The sequence below is a fragment of the Stenella coeruleoalba genome (genome assembly GCF_951394435.1).
Source record: "Stenella coeruleoalba genome assembly, chromosome: 9".
NCBI lineage: Eukaryota > Metazoa > Chordata > Mammalia > Artiodactyla > Delphinidae > Stenella > Stenella coeruleoalba.
Window position 1 is genome coordinate 33307344 of NC_137155.1, and position 19282 is coordinate 33326625.

Consider the following 19282-nt stretch of genomic DNA (forward strand, 5'->3'; position numbering starts at 1 on the left):
TGGACAGATGAGACAGAAAATAAATAAGGAAACACAAGCTTTAAATGACACAATAGCCCAGATAGATTTAATTGATATATATAGGACATTACGTCTGAAAACAACAGGTTACACTTTCTTCTCAAGTGCGCCTGGAACATCCTCCAGGATAGATCAATTTTGGGTCACAAATCAAGCCTCAGTAAATTTAAGAAAATTGAAATCATATCAAGCATCTTTTCGGACCACAAAGCTATGAGATTAAAAATAAATTACAGGAAAGAAAACATAAAAAACACAAACACATGGAGGCTAAACAGTACGTTACTAAATAACCAAGAGATCACTGAAGCAATCAAAGAGGAAATTAAAAAATACCCAGTGACAAATAACAATGAAAACATGATCCAAAACCTATGGGATGCAGCAAAAGCAGTTCTAAGAGGGATGTTTATAGCAATACAATCCTACCTCAAGAAACAAGAAAAATCTCAAACAACCTAACCTTACACCTAAATGAACCAGAGAAAGAAGAACAAACAAAACCCAAAGCTAGGAGAGGGAAAGAAATCATAAAGATCAGAGCAGAAATAAATGAAATAGAAACAAAGAAAACAATAGCACAGATCAGTAAAACTAAAAGCAGGTTCTTGGAGAACATAAACAAAATTGATAAATGTATAGCAAGAATCATCAAGGAAAAGAGGGAGAGGACTCAAATCAATAAAATTAGAAATGAAAAAGGAGAAGTATCAACTGACACTGCAGAAATACAAAAGATCATGAGAGATTACTACAGGCAACTCTATGCCAATAAAATGGACAACCTGGAAGAAATGGACAAATTCTTAGAAATGCACAACCTGCCAAGACTGAATCAGGAAGAAATAGAAAATATGAACAGACCAGTCACAAGCACTGAAATTGAAACTGTGATTAAAAATCTTCCAGCAAACAAAAGCCCAGGACCAGATGGCTTCACAGGTGAATTCTATCAAACATTTAGAGAAGAGCTAACACCTATCCTTCTCAAACTCTTCCAAAATATAGCAGAGGGAGGAACACTCCCAAACTCATTCTACGAGGCCACCATCACCCTGATACCGAAACCAGACAAGAATGTCACAAAGAAAGAAAACTACAGGCCAATATCAGTGATGAATATGGATGCAAAAATCCTCAACAAAATACTAGTAAACAGAATCCAACAGCACATTAAAAGGATCATACACCATGATCAAGTGGGGTTTATTCCAGGAATGCAAGGATTCTTCAATATACGCAAATCAATCAACGTGATACACCATATTAACAAGTTGAAGGAGAAAAACCATATGATCTTCTCAATTGATGCAGAGAAAGCTTTTGACAAAATTCAACATCCATTTATGATAAAAACCCTGCAGAAAATAGGCATAGAGGGAACTCTCCTCAACATAATAAAGGCCATATATGACAAACCCACAGCCAACATCATCCTCAGCGGTGGAAAACTGAAAGCATTTCCACTAAGATCAGGAACAAGACAAGGTTGCCCACTCTCACCACTCTTATTCAACATAGTTTTGGAAGTTTTAGCCAAGCAATCAGAGAAGAAAAGGAAATAAAAGGAATCCAAATTGGAAAAGAAGAAGTAAAGCTGTCACTGTTTGCAGATGACATGTTACTATACATAGAGAATCTTAAAGATGCTACCAGAAAACTACTAGAGCTAATCAATGAATTTGGTAACGTAGTAGGATACAAAATTAATGCACAGAAATCTCTTGCATTCCTATACACTAATGATGAAAAATCTGAAAGTGAAATTAAGAAAACACTCCCATTTACCATTGCAACAAAAAGAATAAAATATCTAGGAATAAACCTACCTAAGGAGATAAAGACCTGTATGCAGAAAATTATAAGACACTGACGAAAGTAATTAAAGATGATACAAATAGATGGAGTGATATACCATGTCTTTGGATTGGAAGAATCAACATTGTGAAAATGACTCTACTATCCAAAGCAATCTACAGATTCAATGCAATCCCTATCAAACTACCACTGGCATTTTTCACAGAACTATAACAAAAAATTTCACAATTTGTATGGAAGCACAAAAGACCCCAAATAGCCAAAGCAATCTTGAGAAAGCAAAACGGAGCTGGAGGAGTCGGGCTCCCTGACCTCAGACTATATTAGAAAGCTACAGTAATCAAGACAGTATGGTACTGGCACAAAAACAGAAAGATGGATCAATGGAACAGGATAGAAAGCCCAGAGATAAACCCACGCACATATGGTCACCTTATCTTTGATAAAGAAGGCAGGAATGTACAGTGGAGAAGGGACAGCCTCTTCAATAAGTGGTGCTGGGAAAACTGGACAGCTACATATAAAAGTATGAGATTAGAACACTCCCTAACACCATACACAATAATAAACTCAAAATGGATTAAAGACCTAAATGTAAGGCCAGAAACTATCAAACTGTTAGAGGAAAACATAGGCAGAACACTCTATGACATAAATCACAGCAAGATCCTTTTTGACCCACCTCCTAGAGAAATGGAAATAAAAACAAAAATAAACAAATGGAACCTAATGAAACTTAAAACCTTTTGCACAGCAAAGGAAACCCTAAACAAGACCAAAAGACAACCCTCAGAATGGGAGAAAATATTTGCAGATGAAGCAACTGACAAAGGATTAATCTCCAATATTTACAAGCAGCTCAATAACAAAAAAACAATCCAAAAATGGGCAGAAGACCTAAATAGACATTTCTCCAAAGAAGATAAACAGATTTCCAACAAACACATGAAAGAATGCTTAACATCATTAATCATTAGAGAAATGCAAATCAAAACTACAATGAGATATCATCTCACACCGGTCAGAATGGCTATCATCACAAAATCTAGAAACAATAAATGCTGGAGAGGGTGTGGAGAAAAGGGAACACTCTTGCAGTGCTGGTGGGAATGTGAATTAATACAGCTTCTATGGAGAGCAGTATGGAGGTTCATTTAAAAACTACAAATAGAACTACCATATGACCCAGCAATCCCACTACTGGGCATATACCCTGAGAAAACCATGATTCAAAAAGAGTCATGTACCACAATGTTCACTGCAGCTCTATTTACAATAGCCAGGACATGGAAACAACCTAAGTGTCCATCATCAGATGAATGGATAAAGAAGATGTGGCACATATATACAATGGAATATTACTCAGCCATAAAAAGAAAGAAAATTGAGTTATTTTTAGTGAGGTGGATGGACCCAGAGTCTGTCATACAGAGTAAAGTAAGTCAGAAAGAGAAAGGCAAATACCATATGCTAACACATGTATATGGAATCTAAGAAAAAAAAAGAAAATGTCATGAAGAACCTAGGGGTAAGACAGGAATAAAGACACAGACCTACTAGAGAATGGACTTGAGGATATGGGGAGGGGGGAAGGGTAAGCTGTGACAAAGTGGGGGAGTGGCATGGCCTTATATACACTACCAAACGTAAAATGGATAGCTAGTGGGAAGCAGCCGCATAGCACAGGGAGATGAGCTCGGTGCTATGTGACCACCTAAAGGGGTGGGATAGGGAGGGTGGGAGGGAGGGAGATGCAAGAGGTAAGAGATATGGGAACATATGTATATGTATGACTGATTCACTTTGTTATAAAGCAGAAACTAACATACCATTGTAAAGCAATAATACTCCAGTAAAGATGTAAAAAAAAAAAAAAGGAATGGGAGCCAGAAGCCTTGATACAACATCTGGGCTCTGTAGGAAATGAGGTGCGCTCTGAGAGGGGCCCTAGGGTGGAGGAAGAGCCAGGTTTGAACAAAGCAAGGAAATGGAAGGAGTAAAGAGGCTGAGAATAAAGTTTTTATTTTTAAATTGTTTTGCCAGTTTTTGTAATGGTATCAGCATACCTGAGGCATAAAGGATTGGAAGGAAATCATCACAAACATACATTCTCACTAATTCTTTTTTGGTGGGAGTAGATTTTTCCCACACCATTTTGCTTAGTATCTCTACCATTTGTCATCTTTCCTTACCTTGTAGTGTCTCAACATTTTGTTGGGACTTCTTTTATTAATCAAATATTGTATTAGGATTCTTCAATCGTATATTATATTTTATAGAATTCTTAAATAGATGTACACTTCTTGATGTCAAAACTAGCTTATTCACCTTTATATCCCTCACAGTGCTTAACAGAGTTCCCTGCACTGCAATAGGTACTCAATAATTCCTTAAGAATTTTAGGTGAAAGCACACATATACAGAATTTTAGCATATATGCAGAGTCAGTTATTAACAAGTACCTGTCCCTAATTAAACTTAAAAGCTTTGCACAGAAAAGGAAACCATTAACAAAACGAGAAAACTACCTACTGAATGGGAGACAATATTTGCAAGTGGTAAAACTGATAAAGAGTTAATATCCAACATACTCAAAAAGCTCATACAACTCAATATCCAAAAAAAAAACCCGATTAAAAAATGGGCAGAAAAACCGAATAGACATTTTTCCAAAGAGGAAATGCATATGGCCAACAGGCACATGAAAAGATGTTCAATATCGCTAACCATCAGGGAAATGCCAATCAAATCCACAGTGAGATATCACCTCACACCCATCGGAATGTCTATCATCAAAAAGAACACAAATACCAAATGCTGACACGGATCTGGAGAAAAGGGATCCTCATATACTGTTGGTGGGAATGTAAATTGGTACAGCCACTGTGGCAAAAAACTGAAAATAGAACTACCATATGACTCAGTAATTCCAATCCTGGGTATATTTCCAAAAAAAAAAAACAAAACACTAATTTGAAAAGATACATGCACCCCAGTGTTCATAGCAGCATTATTTACAACTGCCAAGATATGGAAATGTCACCCTAAGTGTCCATCAACAGATGATTGGGTAAAGAAGATGTGATACAAAAATACACACACACACAATGGAATACTACTCAGCCATAAAAAAGAATGAAATATTGCCATTTGCAGCAACATGGATGGATTTGGAGGGTATTATGCTAAGTAAAACGAGTCAAAGAAAGACAAATACTATGTGATACCACTTTTAGGTGGAATCTAAAAAATACAACAAACTAGTGAACATAGCAAAAGGAAGCAGACTCACAGATATAGAGAACAAACTAGTGGTTACTAGTGGGGAGAGGGAAGGGGGGGCAATATATAGGGGTAGGGGATTAAGAGGTACAAACTTTTATGTATAGAATATGCTACAAGGATCTATTGTACAACACAGGGAATATAGCCAATATTTTATATCAACTATAAATGAATATAACCTTTTAAAATTGTGAATCACTACATTCTACATCAACTATAACTTAATTTTTAAAACAGTGTAGGAAAAAAAATAGGAATAGTCATCCTTAGATAGTCTTCCTTTGAAATAGCCATCTCCATTTTTCCACTTAAAATGGAAATCTGGCCATTCAGAATAGACTACTTTTCCCAACCTCATGACCATGTGATTAAGTTCTGGCCGAAAGAAATTAAGCAAAAGTTTTCTTGTGAAAATTCTAGGAAATTTTCTTAAAAGGAGGGGGCATGCCCTTCTCCGTCCCTTCCTTCTTCCTCCTGCCTGGATTGTGGATGTGATGACTAGAGCTTAAGCAGGTTTTATCGATCATGGGGTAACACATGTAAACTGTGTGAGAAGTCATGTAGTAGTGTGGCAGCTTTGTGGGAGCTGCCACACTACTCCCTCTGTGCACCTCAGGAATTTTCTTAGGTTAGTTGCAGCCAAATATCATCCTAATTGATATTGTGGATATCTTTAGGTTTATCTAGCTTAAGTGTGGTTTTATATAAAAATCAATTTTCAGGCTAATCTGTACAACTTTTCATCAAGATTACAATGTACGACTTTGTTTCTTTTGGAACATCTATGGAGAATTATTTCCCTCTTCCTGATGGGAAAAAGTGCTGTGTGACTTATTGCTTCTATAGTTTTCACTCTTGTGTTTGAGACAAAAGTTAAACTCTCCTCTCAGAAATTATTGGTAGCAAAGTTAAAATAATAGAATCCACTGCAGTCACATTCAAATTTAAGCTCTGGGAAGCTAATCAAAAAAAAGAAAAAAGCAATAGAAAGGAATAAGTTTAAAAAAAGAAAAATTCCTCTGAGTATTCCACCTTTGATGTTCAGACTTACTCCTTTAACATTGAATTTGCTCCCTTTAAATTTTTACCTTGATTTTACAAAACCTTTACATATATCTATTTAACATTTTTACAGCTTTTAGTATTCTCAAACACATTAGACAAGGGAATTTATTCACTCTCTTCCTATGCCTATGAAGTAGGCAAATATTCTCCTCTTACTTTCAAAAGGTCTGGAGAGGTCAGACAGCTTCCTTGCAGGAGCTAGCAGAGTCAGGGCTGGGACTTGCCTGTGTTGGTCATCTATTGCTACATGACAGCTAATGCAAAACTTAGCACTTAAAACAGCAGTATTTTTTTTATTTCTCATGATTCTGGGTCAGGAATCAAACAGGCCACTGCAGGCTTGATAAGTCTTTGCTCCACACAATGTCTACCGGGCCCTAAAAACCCAAAATGGCTTCTTAGCTCACATATCTGGTGCCTCCACTAAGATGGCTCAGGTGCTTTAGGGCTGACTGCAGCATTTCAACTGGGGTCATATATCTAGGGGTCTCAGTTCTTGGTGTCAGCTGAGCTGACTTCTATGCAGACTCATCAGGGTGGGCGGAGTTCTTATGATGGCTTAGTACCCGCAAACCACAAAAGCAGAAGCTTCCAGGTCTCTTCAAGGCTTAGGCCTGAAACTGGCAATTATCACTTCTACTATACTCTTTTAGTTTTAGCAAGCCACAGGCCCAGCCCAGATGTAAGGGATGAGGGTTATACAAGTGCAGGGATTTGAGGAGATGCGTTTCGTTAGGGACCACTGCGGGCGTTACCAGGTAAAATACAAGACACTTAGTTAACTTTGGATTTCAGATAAACAACAGAAATTGTTTTAGTATAAGTATGTTCCATGCAATATGTAGAACACCTATTCCGAAACATTATTCTTTGTTAATCTGAAATTAAAATTTAACCACGTACCCTGAATATTTTTTGTCTAAATCTCCAATTTTTATTGGCTAATCTTATTATCTACCAGTGTAACAGACTATCAATGAATATAGACTGATATCTCCTTAGACCCTCTAGGAGCACATCTGTAATGTGTAGTTTAATGAGACCATTCACCAGCCCTACCTGTATCTCCTAGTTCATTCAGTGTGTATATAGGTACTTAGCTCCATCTCTGAGTTCAGTAAAAGTGATCATGGTAGGCAGATGAATTAATCAATGAAATGGGGTTGAGCTACTGGGAGGAAAGATGTTGTACTCATGAAACCATAAAGAAACAAAAAAGATAATTTAATATAGGTTTCATACCTGGAGTCTTCTGAAAAGTTTGCTTATGCCCACTAGTTATTTTTCTGGTAGCTTTTGTATAGGTATTAGGTAGCATTGCAAGAGAATGATACTTTTTATTGTTGCTCTTTCATTTCAAGTGAATGAGATTATTTGAAAGTAGTAACGTCATAACTGCATGAGGCTTGTAGTTTTTATTAAAGAATCTCTTAAAACATTTATATAAATAATTTAATGCCTTTGTTGCTATTACTCAGGAAGAGCTCCTAATCCAAAGGGTTTCTTTTTTTTTTTTATTATACTTCTAATAAATCCTGAGTTAGAAATGCTGCTTTCGAAGATTTCCAGAAGAGAATAACTAATCTGCCAGGAATGTGATCTAATCAACACTGTTTAAATCACCAGTGGTCATTAGAAATCTTCCCACCTCTGCCTGGAGCCTCTTCTCCATGTGATGTCATAAGGTCAGATGCCTTAACGGTTACGTAGGAGATTGTATAGAAATTTCTGGCACTTGTGTTAATTTCACCAGTTATTTGGCATTTTAAAATTTAAAATATAATTGCCACCCATTGGATTAACACTTATTTATCTAATATTTATCAGTTACCCACCACACTTGACTCAGTTTTATAACCGCATTTTGAAAAGACAGACACAGTATTACATAAAAAGAATAAAGAAGGAGCTTGAGCCAGCCTAAAGTCTTTTCTTAGGCCAAAAATCTTTTTAAAATCTATTCTTCTTTACTACATCTCCTGTCCTTCCTGTTATAAGTTGATACGTCTAGCTAAGCTTGATATTTAAGAATACTTAGGATTGGCTATTGGGCCTATGCATTGTAATGACCCACTATGTGCAGTACAGTCTCCCTAATAAATATGGAACCTCCCCAACACTCAAAGGATTTGGGAGTGAGAACATACTGCTGTATAGTATATGATTCTGAAGGAATTCTTTGTGAATCTTTCTCAGCTTGCTGAAGCCATGATCTCCCAAAGATGTTAATGAGAACAATTTAAGTGCAATGATACGAGAAGTCATACAATTTTTGATTATCTGACCTAGCTGCATGATTTTTCCAGTGAGGACCATGTCACTCAAAGAAATTCAGGGACTTGTCCAAAATCATGGCAGCACTGAGACCAGAAGGCAGGGCTTCTTCAAACAAGTGCTCTTCTAATTAAAGCATGTCCCACAATCCCTAAAACAGTACCTACTCACTGAAGTCAATACTTCTAAAAGTTCTTCTGTTTTAATTCTACGTGTTTTGTGCCGTCATGGAAAATGTCTGAGAAACACTCCTGAAACCCTTGTATTGATAATTTTGTATTCCTTTAAGGTCTTTGGCACAAGGCTGAGGTTTGAAGTTTGTGGCTTCAGTTAAAATTTCTAATCAAGCATGAGCATACAGTGATCTGTTTCCACAATGGGATTCCATTGTAAACATATGCTAATTTTTATTTAAACAAGGTTCTATTGGTGATCATTTAGGTTTTTCCAATCTTTTGCTATTAAGTATATTGTTTAACATATGTGGAAATATATCAACAGATAAATTCCGAGAAAGGGAGCTTACTCTAAATTAATTAATAATTAATTTAACCTGCTGAGCATGATTTTTGGAATACTTAAGCAATTAATAACTGGAAGTTGTGATGATGATGATTATTAGTTGCCAACTTTTCTACTTGAAAAGTGAAATGATCAATTGTCTTCATTTTTTTTCCCCTGGATAGATGACTAACATGTAAGCACATTTCTCATTTGAATTACCATCTCCATTTGGTCCTAATTATTCAAGCGGTAAACCAGCTTCACATGGAGGTAGAACTGTGAATTTTCATAGCTCATGAAATATAGAAAAGGGGCCACTAGTGACGGTACAAAGACACATTAGTTTCAGAACTGATTTTGGACAGGAACTCATTGAGTTCTCAGCTCAAATTAAGTGACATAGCAGTTAAAATCAATTTAAGAGCTTCCTGGAATACCATTTAGAGCAAGTATGCAGACATCTTCTTATTTAAAACCTGGAACACTGACAAACTCCAGCAGATTGGGTCTCATAGGCATTGAAACTGTGGGAACATGCACAGTAACAGTAAATCTGCTTTTCATTTTCTAGATTCCTAATGATTTAGCCATGAATATAATGCAGCCATATGCTTAGCTGAATCTATTGGTTAAAATAAAGCTTTGGATTAACTGGGGATTTCAGTTAACTGTTCTATCCTTACTTCTTTAATTGAAAATCTAATTTGTCTTGATTATAGCCATATTTGCCAAGTATTTTACAAAATGAGGAATATAATAAAAGAGGACAAGTCAGCATATGTTGGCACATGTTAGAAATTTTAAATTATTTAACCACAAGATAAATTTTTTTGAAAAACTGGATTTCAACATTAGTTACTTCAAAGAATTAATTCATCCATTTAATATAAATGTTTTTATTTATTTTTTAACATCTTTATTGGAGTATAATTGCTTTACAATGTTGTGTTAGTTTCTGATGTATAGCAAAGTGAATCAGCTATACGTATACATATATCCCCATATCCCCTCCCTCTTGTGTCTCCCTCCCACTGTCCCTATCCCAGCCCTCTAGGTGGTCACAAAGCACGGAGCTGATCTCCCTGTGCTGTGCGGCTGCTTCCCAATAGCTATCTGTTTTACATGTGGTAGTGTATATATGTCCATGCCACTCTCTCACTTCATCCGATCTTACCCTTCCCCCTCCCCGTGTCCTCAAGTCCATTCTCTACATCTGTGTCTTTATTCCTGTCCTGCCCCTAGGTTCTTCAGAACCATGTTTTGTTTTGTTTTTTTTTTAGATTCCATATATATGTTTTAGCATACAGTATTTGTTTTGCTCTTTCTGACTTACTTCGCTCTGTATGACAAACTCTAGGTCCATCCCCCTCACTACAAATAACTCAATTCCATTTCTTTATATGGCTGAGTAATATTCCATTGTATATATGTGCCACATTATCTTTATCCATTCATCTGTTGATGGACACTTAGGTTGCTTCCATATGCTGGCTATTGTAAATAGAGCTGCAATGAACATTGAATGTATTTATTTTTAAAAGTAATGGCCTTATTTCTTCATGTGCTTTTCAGTTGTACGCCTTTTTGTTTGGCTAAAGGAAAGGAAATATCATTAGGTATAATTTTGAACTGCATCCCAGTTCAAACAGCATTCTCTAAAGCTCTGTTTTATTGAGAGTATTTCATAGAACATAAGCCTGAAGAGATGCCTATGTAAAAAAGAAAAGTTTCTGTGGCTAAGTGTGTTTGGGGAACTGCACATAATACTAAAATCAAGGAAATTCTCAGTATACATTAGATTTGAACTCCTAACAATTTCCCAGGTGATGCTTATGCAGCTGGTACAGGGTCTGTACTTTGAGGACCGTTATCTACAGGCTTCCCTCTCAGAAAGGTACTAGACCCCTAGAAGCTCCATGGAAACAAGTACCAATTAAATAGGTAAGATGAGCAATCCTGGTGAAGTGTGGAAGTGGTGGATCAGAAACAGAGGCTGCTCGTCCCCTGTGCCATACAGTTGCTATCTATAGAATCAGACCTTATTATTTCTATGATGCTGGAGGAAGGTCTGATCTTCTCCATTCATAAATCCTGAGTGCCAAAATAGGACTGGAAGCAAGATTTCCATTATGTCATGGCCAGAGCTTTAAGGCTTGCATCCCAGTGTCTCATAAACCAGGAGAGGGTTAAGTTGTTTTCCAACAATAAATTCTGAGGCGGAAAACTTGGGTTGGAGGCAAGGTTTTCTTTACTTTGTGCTTTCATCTGTTGGCTGCCAGCTCCTGACCATGTCTCATAGCCATAGGCTGAAGTCTCTTGCTTAGTCTAATATCGAGTTCTACTAAATGATGTATCTCATAGTAGCTCAATCCTGTTTTATAAAAAATACTTGGACATGGGAATGGGCACCCCACAAACATCAAAGGGATGAATGTAATCCAACTGTACATAAAACAAGAAGAATATTAAGGGGCATATCATCAAAAGCTGAAGGCAATTTCAAACCCACAATTTTATTCCTTCACTATGAAATGAGAATAGCAAAGAAGTTAATTAGATGGAGTTGCTCCCAGGGCAACCAGCAACCAACTGACCCTGTAATCTGAAAACTGTTTGATAATTCAGCTCATAAGTAAAAGATATTGTTTTTCCAAAGGCAGGTGTTTCCTACATAGATTAATGAGTAAATGCATTTCACTTACTATTGGCATTTAAGGTATTACCTAAATAGAATATGAAATTTTCTATGCAATTGTGTTTATCATTCAAGCAGATGTGTTTCACATAACCAATATATCCTATAGGATATGAATTAACCAAAAAGTAGAACAATTGTCTCCTGCATGCAGGATATGTAATATAATTTTCTGAGGCTTTCAGTGTCATTCTTGCCCTTCCTTGCCCATTTTTTATACTAATCATTCTTCAGCATTGTTGACAGTGATATTAGCAGCTATAATCTCAGATATTAAGTATTGAAATGATATAAGTTGATCAAAGAGTAAAGCATAGTGTCCAACCCTTGGGTCAGGAGAGTGGTATGAGAGGTAAGGGTTGATTTGATTGATTCATTGCAAGTAGGACTCAAAGTTGACTTTTGTGTTAATATTTATAGAGCTATACACAAATGTGTCTATTTTACTGTATAATAATTTAATAAGTTTGTTGAGCTTTAGTTTTTTTCTTCCTGATTTTTATGTGCTTTATTTGTTTTTCTTGACTTACTAACAATGGCTAAAACCTCCAATACAATATTGACTAGAAGTTGTAGAAGTAGGAATTATTGTCTTTTTCTTGATCCTAGTGTGGGGAGGTGAATAATTCAGTCTTTCATGAGTAAGTTTAATATTAGCTTTAGGTTTTTTGTTAGAGGCAATTTATCAGATTGAGAATACTCTCTACTATTCTTTATCATGTATTGCTAAACATTTTAATGCATCCATTAAAATTATATGGGATTTATCCTTTTCCTATTAATTTTGTGAATTAAATTTTTGATTTTCAAAGGGTAAGTCAACCTTGCATTCCTGGATAAACACAATTTGGGTTTATAATCCCTTTCATATATTGTTGAATTTGATATGGTAATATTTTGTCAAGTATATATTTAAGTAAATATTGTATTTGTTTATATTAAGGAGGGATATCTGTTCATATTTTTAAATGCCTTTTTGTGATTTTATTGAAGTAAAGTTTACATATGGTGAAGTGCACAGATTTAGACAACAATTAAATGTTTTGACATATGATTATACCCATGTAGCCTACACTGCCATAAAGACATAGACCATTTCTTTAATTCCATAAAATTTACTCATGCCTCCTATACAACCAGTCCCTACCCCCCATAGATTAGCCTGTCATAATCAATTTCTATTAAGCTAAATGTGTTTTGCCTTTTCTTGATCTTCATATAGATAATATAGCACTCTTATGTACCTGACTTCTTTTGCCCAACACATGGTTTTTGAGATTCATCTATGTTGTTGCATACATCAGTGGTTCATTCATTTTTATTGCTGAGTAGTATTTTATTGAGTGAATATATTACAATGCTTTTTAAATCTTTTATCCTGATGGACATTTGGCAATACTGGAAATAAAGGTGACAAGCATTTTTGTGTAAGTCTTCTTCCATGGATAAATTGCTTCCTTTTTTGGAGTAAATACCTAGGAGAGAATGACTGAATCATAGAGTAGGTATATGTTTAAATACATAAGGAAATATCAAGTGGAACTAATGGAGATGACGGTCAAGAAGTTGAAAGATTCTAATGAACGTCACCCCCTCACCTGATAAAGGTGTGCTAAAGAGGAAGGCTGGAAAATATAGCCCATGGACTAAATCTGATATTCTGCCTATTTTTGTATGGCCTGTAAATGAAAATTTTTTTTAACCTATTAAAATGTAAAGTGTAAAAGGACTATTAGCTCTTTGGCAATAACAGTTGCTTAATTTTGCTTCTTGGTCCCCAAAGACATAAATATTTGCCATTTGGTTCTCAGAGAAAAATTTTCTGACCACTGGGCATAACTACAGTAGTAATACAATGACTATTTTTTAAACATTCTAAGAATGATAATATAGATTGTCTAAAATAAACAATACAGTTTTGAAGCAAAGAAAAAAATGATCTTGGATCAGATATATTGATCCAGAAATAATAAATGACAAAATTGTATCCAAAGATAAGCTAGATGGTCTGCCATAACCAACAGTACCAGAATTGTGCCATCTTGAAGTTGTGCTATTTGTTGTTGTAAAAATAAATTCTTACTTGGGAATCCTTATATAAGATAATAAGAAAATCCCAACATTTTAAATGCATAAAAAGGGATGAAAGAATATTGCAGAGTCAAGCATATGTTACAGTTTTTCTATGCCTCTGATCCTTACACCAAAGTATAATGACTTTAAAGGAAGTAAATAACCTTAATAAAGAATGGATCCTGGTCTTCACAGCTGCAACCATTAGGGTTCAGGCTTGAACTATGTCAACCAGTTGGTTTTTTGAAGTAAAAAAAATGATTCACATAATAGCTTGGTACTCTGTTAGAAAAATTGGCACCAGTCATTCATAATGCCTAAATAACCGCTGAGTTCTTAACTGGCTCTACCTCTGTTAATTTTAGAACTCAAGTGCCAGTCATACAGTAGGCCAAATAGCAAGATCACAAAAGAAGTGGCTCAGCAGAATACCCATATTAAAATGCAAAGGGGACATCTTAGGATGAGACAAATCCAACCCTTCAGGTGTCTAAGACTAGCATCATGAGATTGCTCCTGTTGAGATTGCTTTGCTGAATTCGGATTAGATCTGAAGGCTTCACCCTGGTCTGAATTCACAAATGACCAAGACAAAGGATCTAGCTCTTGGATAGAGGAGCTGTGCTTACAGTGGTAGGCACAAAAGGCAAAGCAGATTCCTTCATCAATGGGTAGAAATTCAGACTCAGATGATATATTCTATCTCTTCTCCTGTTGACAGGAGCTAAGATATCTGCTCAGCTTTTTCACATTTCCAGCTGTTGTTTTCCACTAGACTTCTTGGAATCTTCCTTGTGCATTCATTCAAGGATTTGAGGAAAGTGTGTATGCTGAGTTGGTAACTCTTTCCCTCTGGTGCTTTCCTTCTCAGGATTTCCCCCTTCTATTTATAGCTCCTCTGGTAGCCCAAACTCTGTTCTCTGACACCTCAACCTGATAAAACAGCAGATTTCTGCTTGAATTATAGCTCCCCTACGCTATATGAAGTGGGAATTGCCTTCGGGGAAAAGTCAAATAAGTGTGGCTCTGACTCAGTGGCCATTTATTCTTTCAAAAGTTGAAATATTCCATGATTGCTGCCTGCCTTTGGACATTCTAAAAGTGCCTTCAACTTGGTTTATAAATTATTTTTTAATAATTATTTGTAGGAGAGTTACTCTTATATATAAGCTACTTATCTTTACCACAGTCTGAACTCATTTTTCTTTCCAAAGGCATCTCTCCATTGCCTTCCAACATTGAAAGTTCCTTTGAATTTGAATCCAGGTTAATTTTATCCCCTTTCGTAGTTAACTTTGTCTTTTTGCCTTGACTTTAAAAGGATTCTCTCTTGATACTCAAGGAGAGTGACTTGGTATCTCTTGCACATACTGCCACATACCAGTTCATTCATTCTGCCGATATTTATCACCTATGTGCCAGCTATTAAAAAAATTGTTGGGGATACAGCAGTGAACAAAACAACAAAATTATAATAGTAGACCTGTTTTATAGTGAGAAGAGAGAAAAATAAAGAAGTGTAAATGATCTTAGCAATAATAAAGTATAAGGATATAAATACTATGGAGGAAAACAAAGTAGAGAAGGATATTTTAGAATATGTTTTAATATTTCTTCTACTTTTTTCTTACTCTCACTATCACTTTATAAATACATCATAACTGATAACAATTCAAAGTAGCATGCCATTTCCTTCTTTATGTTTATCTAAAAGAATCCTAATTTACCAATGACATTAAATATATCATTTGCTTCTGTGGTGTTGGGGTTTTTATAGGTATTTTTTTTTGAGTAATATAATAGCCTTCCACAAAAATTTTTATCCCATGACTTTTAGGGAAGTTGATATTTCATATTTTATATTCTTCAGTCCATGCATGAATATTCATCAGTATTTCTTGAATAAAATTCCCATGCTTGAATCTACATTTTTTACTGTGCTGAAAAAAAGTCCGCCTTTTTAGAAAAACAAATAAGATGATTTTGTTCCGTGCTTACAATGGAACAAAGTGGAATTTAAAACCAAGTAGAGCCTGTCCTCTATACTCTACTTGGTTTTAAATTCCACTTTGTTCCATTGTAAGCATGGAACAAAATCATCTTATTTGTTTTTCTAAAGAAAAACAGGTAAATAGAAAAATAGACCATGCTCCTAACTAGTAAAACTAAGTAAAATAAAACACTTTCTGATTCAACATATAGGTTTCATATAAAGCCAATTTAAATCTTTATGGGGTAGTCTCAAAGTATCTCCCCCAAGATAGTTATTACTTAACAACAACAACAACAACAAAAACTAAGTAGAAACAACTACTTCCAAAGTTACCAGGACTGACTGATGCATGATTATAAATGGTCAGATATCAGTGCTAAAAGAATGCCATACATTCTCCTCATGTGGTCTCGCGGAGTCGGGTCCCTGTCTGGGAGCGGTGCCGTGTGGTGGAGGAAGGTGTCCCGGGACCGTCAGGAGCAGGCTCAGCAGAGGAGGAGTGTCCATAAGGAGAGTTTCACCTTCTTGAAGATTAAAGCCTAGCAGTTCTGAGCTATTTCTAGTCCAAATGTCTGCAAAATTGAGAGAGACATCAAAACTCCTTCCACAAACTTCAGGGGACCCTGACTGCATTCTGGTAATGAAGGTGGAAGAGGGAGGGCAGGCCTCTAATATGGTCTCCAGCCGCCACTGGAGCAGCTACTACAGCTCAGAGACCTACCGCCAGTGGTTCAGGCAGTTTGACTACCAAGAGTCATCTGGGCCCTGGGAGGCTCTGAGCCAGCTCCGCGAGCTGTGCTGTCAGTGGCTGAGGCCAGAGGTGCATAGCAAGGAGCAGATCCTGGAGCTGCTGGTGCTGGAGCAGTTCTGGCCATGTTGCCTGAGGAGCTGCAGGCCTGGTTTGAAGAGAACCGACCAGAGAGTGGAGAGGAAGCCGTGGTGATGCTGGAGGAGCTGGAGAAAGAGCATGACAGGGCGGCTGAACAGGTCTCTCTTGGACGAAATGAGGACATGCTTGCAAAGAAGCTATCAACTTGTGAAATCACTCAGGAGACACCACGTAGCCAGCTTAAGCCCACAAAAAAGCAACTGCAGTGGGCATTGAAGGAGCATCACAACTTAAGACAAAATGATAGAGACACTGGAACTATAAATGTGAAATCAGCTTCAAGGCGAAAGGCTTCTTCAGGCAAAGAACTGCATCACAAAGTTTCTAACACTCTTCAAACGAATGCTTCCCAGAGTTTCACATTTAGAGGAACCTGTGAACAAGATAGAAAGTTTGAAAGAAGACAGGGAAACCGTAATCGAAAAAAACAACACAAGTGTAATGAATGTGGGAAAGTCTTTACTCAGCGCTCAGCCCTTAATCTACATCAGAGGATCCACAGTGGAGAGAAACCTTGTACATGTGACGTGTGTGCAAAGGCTTTCAGCCGAAGTGCAATCCTGATTCAACATCGAAGAACCCACACTGGGGAGAAACCCTTCAAATGTCATGAATGTGGGAAAGCCTTTAGTCAGAGCTCGAATCTTTTCAGACATAGGAAAAAACATACTAGAGAGAAAGTCCCATCAGTGCTGTGAGGGAGTCAAAACATTTACTGAGAACTTTTTCAACAGGGGAGCAGACACAAGGCACCAATACTCCTTTAGTATAAATCGGTAGTTTCAGTGGGCACCAATTTCCTTTCAAAGGTTGTAACAGCCACAGGAGAGAATGTAGAATATTTTCTGTTAGCATTGTTTGCTTTTCTCTACAGTGTCAGTTCAGATGATTGAGATTCTAAAGCTTAAATCGGATTTCCATCCCTAGTGCAGCTCTTGAAAAGATACTCTCAGACATGTTCTACTGTTTCCATTATTAACACAAATAATGAACTAGTATGTTCCTTTTTAGACAAGTACATTTTCCCTGTTGAGAAGGAGTGTGTGAGTTAGTATATAAGTGGGTATTCTCCATTTCATTACTTGCACATTGGAGTTACTAGACCAAAGATTTAATCAGTTTTTAAAAAAAAATTCCTGGAAATTCTCTGGCAGTCCAGTGGTTAGGACTCCACACTTTCACTGCTGCAGGCCTGGATTCAGTCCCTGATCAGGGAACTAATATCCTCCAAGTCACATGGCATGGCCAAAAATAATAAAATAAAATAAATTTCCTGTTTCATTTTTCTGTTACCTGATTCAAAATATGAGAATAGGATTGAGGAGACCCAAAAGAATATGTACCTCAAGACCTAAGCTGAAATGTCCAGGGTCATTGTTAGGAAGCAGGTGAGTAAAGGGACTTTACTCGTCTCTTACAAAAACCTGAGAACCTACATACTGTTTTGTTTCAATTTTTAAAATTGAGGTATAGTTGATGTATAATATCTATACATACTGTTGATGATACTAAGTAATTTCCTGTGTAGGAAAAAAAAAATTATCTCCTTTACAATTTATATTGGAAATATCTCAGTGAAAGCATTAAGATTTGCTCTACGTGTCTTTAGGAAGTGGCCTAAATATGATGAGTGTTCTAATAATGAACAGTTATCTGTCGGTGCTTATATAAAGTTGATGATCACCTTAACATAAAGAAATAAGGAAGATGAAGAAAAGACTGTCCAAACGAGACTGATGTTACCTGGTAAGTGCAGCACATAATGGAGAACTGTACTTACCTGGAAATGGGAACCCTTAACAGCTGGTGACTATCCTTCAGAGTTCTTCATGGCCTCTGTTCTGGCATAAATCAGCTGTGAACATGTTTCAGGCATCCCAGGACAACCTTTTCAGGGTCTTATGCATTCTTACTAAATGAGTTTCTAGACAATTTATCATGATGTTAAGACCTTGGGTTTTGATACTCTTGTACAAATGAGAAAATCACTAAAGTTCAATTTAAAGAGTCCATTGAGTTTAACCCACATTTAATTCAATCAGATTCTCTTGTTTAAAAAGTAAATGACTTTTTTTTTTAAGTATTCTGACAATATATAACATAACGTCCCCCTTTCCAGGGATTCTTAATAAAACTCTGTATGTATTACAAGAATACATGGATTATCGTGTCTCCCATGGTGCCACCGTTACCCAATATGGAGGCAACCATGAAAAATGAAAGTCCTTAGAAGGAGAAGGGAAGATAGGCCTCATGGTGAACTTGTACCTCATGAAGGATAAACATTTCATTATCAGAAAATCCAGTCATATCTAGTGCTCGGAGTAACTCCTGAGACAAATGTGGGATTACATGCTCTGCTTAGTTAGAATATTGATAAATATTAGATTAGTAAGGGGAGAGGAGAATACAAATTTTAATTTTAGAATTTTCTGATAGTGATTATACTTTGTAGCTCTAGTAAATATGAATAAGTATTGAGTTTTGTACATTTTCATTTATTAAAAATGTAGGAGTCTTTTTATTTGGGTCTCATTCTTTTTGTAATTAAAGAGAGGAACAAGCCATCTATTAAAGCAGCAAATGCCTCAAGATACATGTATTGTGAATTACTGCTTAATCATGGAAAGAGTTTTTTGGGTACTATGTGAATAAAATGACAGAA

General features: G+C 36.4%; 1 protein-coding gene and 1 pseudogene across 5 annotated transcripts in view; both read left to right on the top strand.

Annotated features, from left to right (window-relative positions):
• The window catches only part of TMEM196 (transmembrane protein 196), a 301366-nt gene that overhangs the window by 146846 nt on the left and 135238 nt on the right, over window positions 1-19282 (top strand). The window lies entirely within an intron of this gene.
• Window positions 15995-17326, top strand: LOC307191968 (zinc finger protein 396-like; annotated as a pseudogene). Its single transcript has one exon. The product of its transcript is annotated as a zinc finger protein 396-like (transcript).